General features: G+C 31.8%; 1 pseudogene; it reads right to left on the bottom strand.

Moving 5' to 3' along the window:
* Positions 1–832: 832 nt before the first annotated feature.
* LOC132744167 (arylsulfatase B-like) lies at positions 833–4237 on the bottom strand (annotated as a pseudogene).
* Between the last annotated feature and the right edge of the window lie 6041 nt (positions 4238–10278).

Here is a 10278-nt window from a genome sequence, read left to right as displayed (position 1 = left end):
TAAAATCATACGTCAATAGTTTCTAACAGCTTCGACCAACTTTGAACCATAAGAAACGTAGCTAATAAACATTTGAGCCTCGTCATGACAAAACCAACATAATGGGTTTGCGACCAGCATGGATCCAGACCAGCCTGCGCATCCGCGCAGTCTGATCAGGGCTATCAGTTTCTCTACTTGTTATAGGGTTGGTAAGCGAACAGCATGGATCCTGATCAGACTGCGCGGATGCGCAGGCTGGTCTGGATCCATGATGATCGCAAACCCACTACGTTGGTTTTGTCGTGACGCGGCTCATTTTGAGATATTGCTTGCTTTTTTCCTAGTCAGCAGTTTTGTAAACTTTGAAAACCAGGGTCAACAAGGTAGATGATCATTTGTTACGCAACAACAATAAGAATCAAGTAAACGCAATTTTTCAAGTTCAAAATTTTTCCAGTAGTGAGGGGACTGAATATGGTTGATAGTGTAGGTATTGTTTTTAACTGTGTACTGTTATAATTGTAATCAATTGAATATGTGTATGTTTCTTGATAATAAGCACACCAAAAAAAACTAAATTCAATCGTCGGAGATTTTTGAGGGCAACCCTTATAAAGGTCGCATTTCAATATTTGGTTAAGGACCATTTATTCTGTGTTCACTTATTCATTTGCCACCTTCTGCTATTCTTTTTTTTTTTGCTCCAAGTACGACCATAAGAATATGAAAAACAGATTTGCCAGTTTGATATCTGTGCATACTTTACATTAAAGAAGAAGAAGCGTTATAGCCAAACATATTGCCTGATGACACAACGGTAATCATTGTTTACCTTTCTAAACACAAAACGAAACATATTCTTGTTTTCTTCACATGTACCATATATTTTTCACATACTTCAAAATAGAAAAAGTTTTAATATGCATGTAGTAAAAATGGGGTTTAGTTTTGGATTCAATACAAAACGTATCTATGCCTGGAACAGTTTTAAAAGGATAAAAAATCTTTCTACAAAAAGTCTAGTGAGTTCTTGTTACCTAATGAGTATTTTCATTTTCATACATTGACAAAATTGTTATTTATGACAAAATCAAATATGGTTTAAAAAGTTTGATATATACAGTACATAATTTCGCTGAATAATATGTATATGATGTGTAATAGAATGAATATTACGTCATTTTAAGGTACATCTTATTCCATTTATTGATAACTCAATTATTGTCCGTACCGAATATTTATATGCTGAAAGTTAAGTTGTCATGACTTGGTTGCTCGAAATAATATTGTTTAATAATATAGGGAAAGTTGCGAAAAATGTCGGAGTTTCAATAGTTCTCCCTCTCTTTATATATATATAGCACAGAAGCAAACATCTAACACCAACCGGGCATCCAATGACCGCCGAAGTTTTTTGGGTCAGATTTGTCGTCGTTCTTTGGAAAATTTGGTTTTACATATGCTTTTCTGTACTCATCTAGTTTAGCCTTGAGTTTTATAACAACATCTGGGAGTTCTTTAGAGAGGTCATTGTGCTCTGTTGGGTCATCCTTCAAATTATACAGACCATCCCCAGACCATGTACTATTTAATCCTTTGACTTTACTTTCTTGTGCCGGTTTGTACCAGCCCTGATAAGGACCCGGATATCCGGATATAAGCTTGAAATCCCCTACTCGTATGGCAGCATGGCCATTTACTGGATCGATTGAGTCATCTAAGTTATATACGAACTCATTCCTAGCTGATTCAGCGTGATTCAGCGCCTGTGCTAATCGCTTTCCATTGATCAATTCCGTCAATATTGTCATTTATGTCATCAGCAGAACTACCAGCGGCTGAAAGAATGGTCGGATGCCAGTCAACAGCGTGTATTAGTCCTTCGTATATGGACCCATTTTTCTCAATTCCAGACCCAGAGACAAATGCTGCAGCTCTCGTTCCCCCTTCAAATATTGTCACTTTACCACCTCTCAAAGGATAATTGTTACCACCGTGGTCAGTCCAGCCACCGTTGTCAGACGTAAATATGAATAAAGTGTCCTCTATAAGTCCGTTGTCAGTTAAAGCCTGTGTCACATTACCAATAGCTTCATCCATAGCCGATACCATGCCTGAGTACTTTCTTCTATCATCATTTAGGATATGTTTGTACATGTCCTCAAATCGTTTAGGTACTTCAAGTGGTTTATGAACTGACTGAAATGGAAGGTATAGGAACAATGGTTTGGTCTCATTGTGGTTACTTATAATCTGCTTGGCTCGTTCTGCATAAATGTAAGTTGAATATCTATTGTCTGCTGGTATAGCCTTTATACCGTCGTTGAAGTCAATACCATTATTTATTGTTTTATTGTAATAATCCTCCTTGCCATTGTAGTATCCTAAAAACGAGTCAAACCCACGTCTTGTAGGTGTGCAGTCCCAATTGCAGAGTCCCAGATGCCACTTGCCAATCATGTGTGTGGAGTATCCAAGTTTCTGTAACTTCTCAGGAAAGAATTGCATTGAAAGAGGGGAGCATACTGGTTGCCCTGGCGCTATAACTAAGTGCTGTAATCCGGCCTTGAATGGATAAACGCCAGTCATAAAAGAGTGACGAGAGGGCGTACATAGTGGTTGTACATATGAACTATTCAGTATTACCCCTTGTCTGGCAAGCTTGTCAATATTTGGAGTTTTCATGTCTGGATTGTGGAAACCAACGTCATTCCAGCCGAGATCGTCAGCTACAATAAACACAATATGTCTGGATTGCTTTTGTCCAGACGACTCACGCATCATCATTATCATAAGTACCACGACCGACGATAACTTGATATACATTGCTGTAGCTTTCACTGTAATAGATAACGAAGAAAAATATAGCTACATCAACATAAGTTTGTGTTATTAAAAATAACACAAAATTTCTAATTATATGTACTGAAAACGGTTGGTATTGCTCGTTTTGTAGTATATTCCTTGCGGTTATACGCCAACGTAATATTACCGGCTAAGGTGATCACTTTATTTTTGTCGGACCGCTTAAGTGAAGTTGTTATTATTTTAAGGACCGCTAACATTTACATAAATTAAGAATGAACACATTTCTGTAAATTGTGTTATTGTAATATATTATCTTTTTCAATAGTAACGGAAGTAGCATTTCGTTCATGCGCATACGGCGTAGGGCAAAAAAAGCAATAAGGAAAGAATACAATTTATGAGTATCCAACAACTTCATTACAATTTCGTGTAATATAAATTATTAACAATGTAATATAATATATTATAAGAATAATTTATTTTGATAAATAACGTGTTCCTATTTGGAATGAATTAAAAAAAAGTGGCGTGCATTTTCCTAGATTTTGAAAATGTGTTACGATAAACTGGATAAAATGCAAATTATTTCGCTGTCCATCTAGAAAATGATATACTTCTCAAGATTTTGTAGAAGAACTTAATTATTAAAGACCGACGATTTTTTTGTCCTGTGTGTATTGCGCATGCTAAAGAAAATACAACCTCCGGTTGATTATTCCTAGCAACGGCACGCGTCGTAAAGAGGTCTAAAATATTGCACGTTTGTAACCCGCAGTCGTTGCACGTTTTTAGTTGCGCAATCCATAAAAATAGCTTACTGCAATGTGAACACCTCTCGTTTCATTATTAAAACATAACTGGTAAATGGCATCGCACGTGCATGACGAAACCTATTTCTATATACGAAAACTCATTGAATTAACGCGAATCATGATGAATCGTAAAGTTTAATGCTAGGTCGCACTAATGCACCTTTCTGTCCGTAAACATCTGCAGAAGCTCTCGAGCTTAGTAAATCACTCGCCTTGTTGGGCTCGAACTTTAAATGAGTATTCGAGCTTCTGCAGATGATAAGGTACAAAGGCTACATTATAGTAAACTAGATTTAAAGGACGTTCACTATTTTACATTAACATAGTATATATATAATACACAAGTTAGAAATAGTTTGGTCACAGTATCAAATGAGTGAATTAAATTTTATTTACACGAATAGACAGTATAATGACAAATATTATACAGCATTTTTTCTTCTTCGAATGAATCAATTTCTGTTAGATTCAAAAGTATCACAGGGTTATTTCATATGCATTTATAAATCATTATAAAAAATAGTAACATAAAAGAGTACTTACCAAGTTCACAGAGCCTATTTAGTTATGTAGTTATACTTCCGTAATAACTTTATATATAGTTGTAATGTATACAGTTAAAAGCCGGGACGTTTATTTATAGAATTGATTCTGTACGCACGTGATTACCTCCCCTTTGTACCTGATGTGGAACTATCAAATAAAGAAAGATTTGATCTCGTTCATATGATGGATAAAGATATACATGTAACAAAAAAGAATCTTTCTTCCCTTAATATTAAACAGATAAATCAAAGAACATAAGTACAGATGGGCTGGTTAACTGTCACATTGCAAATAATTAGTACAGTCTAAAAGAAGTAAAAGGGATTATGAGAGACTATATTTGTGAAGTTGGCATATGTACGGTCATTTTAATGTGTAGGTCTATAATTTGAACTAATTTCATGAAAATTGCAATAAAATATTCAAATATGCGAATAAGGTTATATTCTCGCAGCTTTGGTGCCGCGCCATATCAATTTTCCACCGCTGCTCGTAACAAAATACAAAGCCACAGAAAGCTACTACAATTTGATATTCCGTATATATATATATATATATATATATATATATATATATATATATATATATATATATATATATATATATATATATGTGTGTGTCAAAGAATTTATCTGAAGAGAAGCATAGGTTATAACATGTGTATAATACAGCGTAACTAATCATTAAGATACAGATGTGTGCACACATATTAAACTTGTCACGAGATTAAGAAAAAGATTAAATAAGATAAAAAAAAAACGAAAACAAACAAAAACACGAGATTTCAAAATATTCCCTTTGTTTTAACATTTTGTATTTCTATAAGCAATGCCTGAAATAGAATGACATAAGAGCAAGTCTGCATTATTACATACAGTATTTCCATACAACAGGTAATTAACAAAGGGAAAATTAGATTATGAAATTTTTCATATAATTTGTCAGATCATCAGCTAGAGCTAAAACATATTTTTAAATAATTTGAATTATTTTTCATATTACTGAATAAAATATAAGCAAGTGCAACAATTTAATACTATTCTAATGTTTCGTCAAAAGTAAAGTTTTAAACTAAATAAAGACATTAAAATACGCACTTTTCAGTTTTCATTTGAATTTATTAAAAGAAAAACAACACAAGTTTAAATTTAAGGCGAAATTGTTATATAAACCTTTAGCAAATTATATATACGGTAAGAAAGCATAATATTATTAACTTTCTTTCAGTACACTAAACAAGATTATCATGATGACCTCAGATCGCTCACCTAAAATCCATTTCGTGAATGGAAAGTGTGGGGGACATTTTGTGTCCAGGGGTATGACTCATACAACTTTCTACTAAATGCCAAATATCTAACATTAATGATATGCAAATTCAGGCAAGAAGATTTAAATGTGTTTTAAAAATTATTAAGAGGTCCAGGAGGCGGAGTCAATTTTAACCATTGGGCGGGGTCAGGTGTGACACTAGGGCTACATAGATGATTACAATACACGTTAAGATATCTTAGCTCCAGACCTTGTGCTTTGTAATATGAAACAAGAATACAAATTTTTTATATAGATTTTCCTGTATTAATCTATGTTAGATCATTTGACCAGTTTTGTCCTAGAAGTCATGATTTAACAAAATTTGAAGAGGTACGCTAGACCATGATGTACATCACCACGGATCTTAATTTCATATATAAATCCGTGACATCACATAACTGTTTTAAAGGTTTTCCTATATAAGGCAATAAGTAAAATCAATTGGCCAATTTTGATACCAGTCCTGATTTGAACAAATTTGGTAGTTTGGTAGAGGTCTAATATAATGACACACACCACATACCTTAACCAGGCCATATCCTATACGAGTCTATGTATAAACAAATTACCCTCGCGCAGGGCAAACGTTGACCTCAGAGTCATGAATTTAACAAACATGGTTATGGAAAGCCATGGCTGTCTGATAATGTTCTTTTTCAATTTATGTAACCATTTGGATAATATATGAGTTCACTTCGACTATATATGAATTGAAAACACCTTCTTATTTAACCGGAATCCATTATATTAATCCACAGAAACAATATATGAAACCATACTGTCAGTGTATGAAACCGAGTGAGCAATATATAAGTTGATTTTCTCAATATATGATTCCAATTCTTCAATATATGTTACCAAAGTAGCCATGTATGGAACCAGATGTCCTTATATGAAACCGAATTATCAATATAATATTCATTTTTACAATATATGAAACCATTTTATCAATGTATGGAACCAAAGTAGCAATATATGAGTTGGTTATACCAATTATTCAATATATGGAACCAAAGTAGCAATGTATGGAACCAGGTGTCCTTATATGAAACCAAATTATCAATTTATTAATTCATTTTTACAATATATGAAACCAATTTATCAATGTATGGAACCAAATTAGCAATATATGCGTTGGTTATTACAATATATGATACCAATAAGTCAATATATGGAACCAAAGTAACAATGTATGGAACCAGGTGTCCTTATATGAAACCAAATTATCAATATATTAATTCATTTTTACAATATATGAAACCATTTTATCAATGTATGGAACCAAAGTAGCAATATATGGATTGATTATCACAATATATGATACCAATAATTCAATATATGGAACCAAAGTAACAATGTATGGAACCAGATGTCCTTATATGAAACCAAATTATCAATATATTTATTCATTTTTACAATATATGAAACCATTTTATCAATGTATGGAACCAAAGTAGCAATATATGGGTTGATTATTACAATATATGATACCGATAATTCAATATATGGAACCAAAGTAACAATGTATGGAACCAGGTGTCCTTATATGAAACCAAATTATCAATATATTAATTCATTTTTACAATATATGAAACCATTTTATCAATGTATGGAACCAAAGTAGCAATATATGGGTTGATTATTACAATATATGATACCAATAATTCAATATATGGAACCAAAGTAACAATGTATGGAACCAGGTGTCCTTATATGAAACCAAATTATCAATATATTAATTCATTTTTACAATATATGAAACCATTTTATCAATGTATGGAACCAAAGTAGCAATATATGGGTTGATTATTACAATATATGATACCAATAATTCAATATATGGAACCAAAGTAACAATGTATGGAACCAGGTGTCCTTATATGAAACCAAATTATCAATATATTAATTCATTTTTACAATATATGAAACCATTTTATCAATGTATTGAACCAAAGTAGCAATATATGGGTTGGTTATTACAATATATGATACCAATAATTGAATATATGGAACCAAAGTAACAATGTATGGAACCAGGTGTCCTTATATGAAACCAAATTATCAATATATTAATTCATTTTTACAATATATGAAACCATTTTATCAATGTATGGAACCAAAGTATCAATATATGAGTTGGTTATTACAATATATGATACCAATAATTCAATATATGGAACCAAAGTAACAATGTATGGAACCAGGTGTCCTTATATGAAACCAAATTATCAATATATTAATTCATTTTTACAATGTATGAAACCATTTTATCAATGTATGGAGCCGAAGTTTCAATATATAAGTTGATTATCACATTATATGATACCAGATCTTCACTATATGGATTCAAGTAAGTCATGTATGAAACCAGATGCCCTTATATGAAACCGAATTATTAATATATTAAATCAATTTTACAATATATGAAACCAGTTTATCAATGTATGTAACCGAAGTAGCAATATATAAGTTGATTTTCACATTATATGATACCAGTTCTTCAATATATGAGACCAAAGTAGCAATATATTGAACCAAAATGTCATTATATTGACGGGACTTTTTTTAAAGGCTGTATTCTATCCTTGCACCGGTATTACAGTTTCGCGCCAATATTCCTTGTTAAAAGAACAGCGTGCTTCACTGACGGCATACTGCAAGGAAATATTTGAATTTAACGTCACATTCACTTAAAATGCGCTGGGCAGGCAAAACTTATCGTTATATATGTTGGAGTTGTATGTCATAATTTAAGCTATTGAGTCGTACTGACCATTAACAAAAACATATTTAAAAATAAGCTCATCTCGACCTTTACCTTTGATCAAAAATAGGCATGGCCAGAAGGACACACCAAGGTTAATCTACTCACAAAGTTTAAAAAATAATCAGTCAAATAATAATTTATTTCATGAAAAAGTGTGTGCATTGTAATAACAGAACCCAGTGACCTCGGCCTTTAAATTGTTGACATGAAAATAGGCTATTTTGGTTCCATATAATGGAAATTGCTATCATAGAATGTAACATCAACTTATATACTAGCTGCTACTTTGGTTCCATACTTTGATAAAATGGTTTCATATATTGTAAAAATTAATATATATATTTATAATATATTGATAATTCGGTTTCATATCAGGACATCTGGTTCCATATATGGTTATTTTGGTACCATATATTGAAGAATTGGTATCTTATAATGTAATAACCAACTCATATATTGCTACTTTGGTTCCATACATTGATAAATTGGTTTCATATATCGAAAAATGAATTAATATATTGATAATTCGGTTTCATATCAGGACATCTGGTTCCATATATGGCTACTTTGGTACCATATATTGAAGAATTTTTATCATATAATGTAATAACCAACTTATATATTTCTACTTTGGTTCCATAAATTGATACATTGGTTTCATATATTGAAAAATGAATTAATATATTGATAATTCGGTTTCATATAAGGACATCTGGTTCCATACATGGCTACTATGGTACCATATATTGAAGAATTGGAATCATATATTGAGAAAATCAACTTATATATTGCTAACTCGGTTTCATACACTGACGGTATGGTTTCATATATTGTAACTGTGGATTAATACAATGGATTCCGGTTAAATAAGAAGGTGTTTTCAATTCATATATAGTCGAAATGAACGCATATATTATCCAAATGGTTACATATATTGAAAAAGAACAATATCAGACAGCCATGGCTTTCCATACATGGTAGTGGTCTTCTGTATAATACTTCACTTCGAATAGCTAAGCTAGATCAAAATCTAAGCTGTTGGTATTGTGGTTTTGGAGAAATCGACTTTAAATGCTTCCCTATATGAGACTACATTAAATCAATTGATCCCTGGAACGTAGCACATTTTAACCCCAGTGTCATGATTTGAACAAACTGTGTAAACTGCGTGCTCAGGTGAGCTAAAGCCAAACACGTTTATGCGTTATTGTTCTGAAAACGGTAAAATATATGAATAAATATGTTTTTCTTAGCATTTATTTCCATTGCATTAATAAACATATACACATACATGTATGTTCCTGATAAAAAAGAGATTCATTGATAGTAATGACAAACAAGAAGTATTTTTTTTTAAAAGATAATCGGCCAAAGTTAATCTGTTTTTATTTAAAAGTCATTTTCCATTTTAGTATTCAAGAAGAAATGTTAAATTTAAACTTAGATATCCCATCAACTTAACTTCAAATTGAAAAACACTTAAAAATCTGCGAAACCGCAGAAGAAAGTTCGTTTCCGAAACTCCTGTAGATTAATTAAAAAATATGACAATTTCACATATCCTTTATATTATTTTACTTATTTTAGAATTGCCAATGAGATTCTCAGATTAATGTTTGACCAATGAAAATTTTATTTTTTCCCTGCAATTTTTGCAGAAGGTCAAACGTTTAAAACCCACGTTTTAAGTACGTATATTTGGATCAATGATCCAGAAAGACCAGAAAAAATATGATAACACAATCCTGAGATATGTACGGGGTTGTTGTTAAAGCTGCCATACAACACTTAACATATTTTGTTGTAACAGTGGATTTTCTTCCCTGAAGTATTAGAAATAAATGATGGAATCCTTGGCTCCTCGCCGTATATGATAAAACAGAATTTATTAAGCATTTTCAAATGTAGGCTGCAGTCAGAATTACAGCTATATAAATTGATTATTTTGGGCAAAATAAAAGAAAATCGAAAAAAAAAAACTACAATATAATAATAAATGAAAACAACATAAGCACCATTGTTTGGAGAATAATACTGAAAAAAAACACG

This window comes from Ruditapes philippinarum, unplaced genomic scaffold (genome assembly GCF_026571515.1).
Source record: "Ruditapes philippinarum isolate M1 unplaced genomic scaffold, ASM2657151v2 ctg4166_1_1_1_1, whole genome shotgun sequence".
Lineage (NCBI taxonomy): Eukaryota > Metazoa > Mollusca > Bivalvia > Venerida > Veneridae > Ruditapes > Ruditapes philippinarum.
Note: the sequence above shows the minus strand (reverse complement) of the source record. Positions and strands in the feature narration are given on the sequence as shown.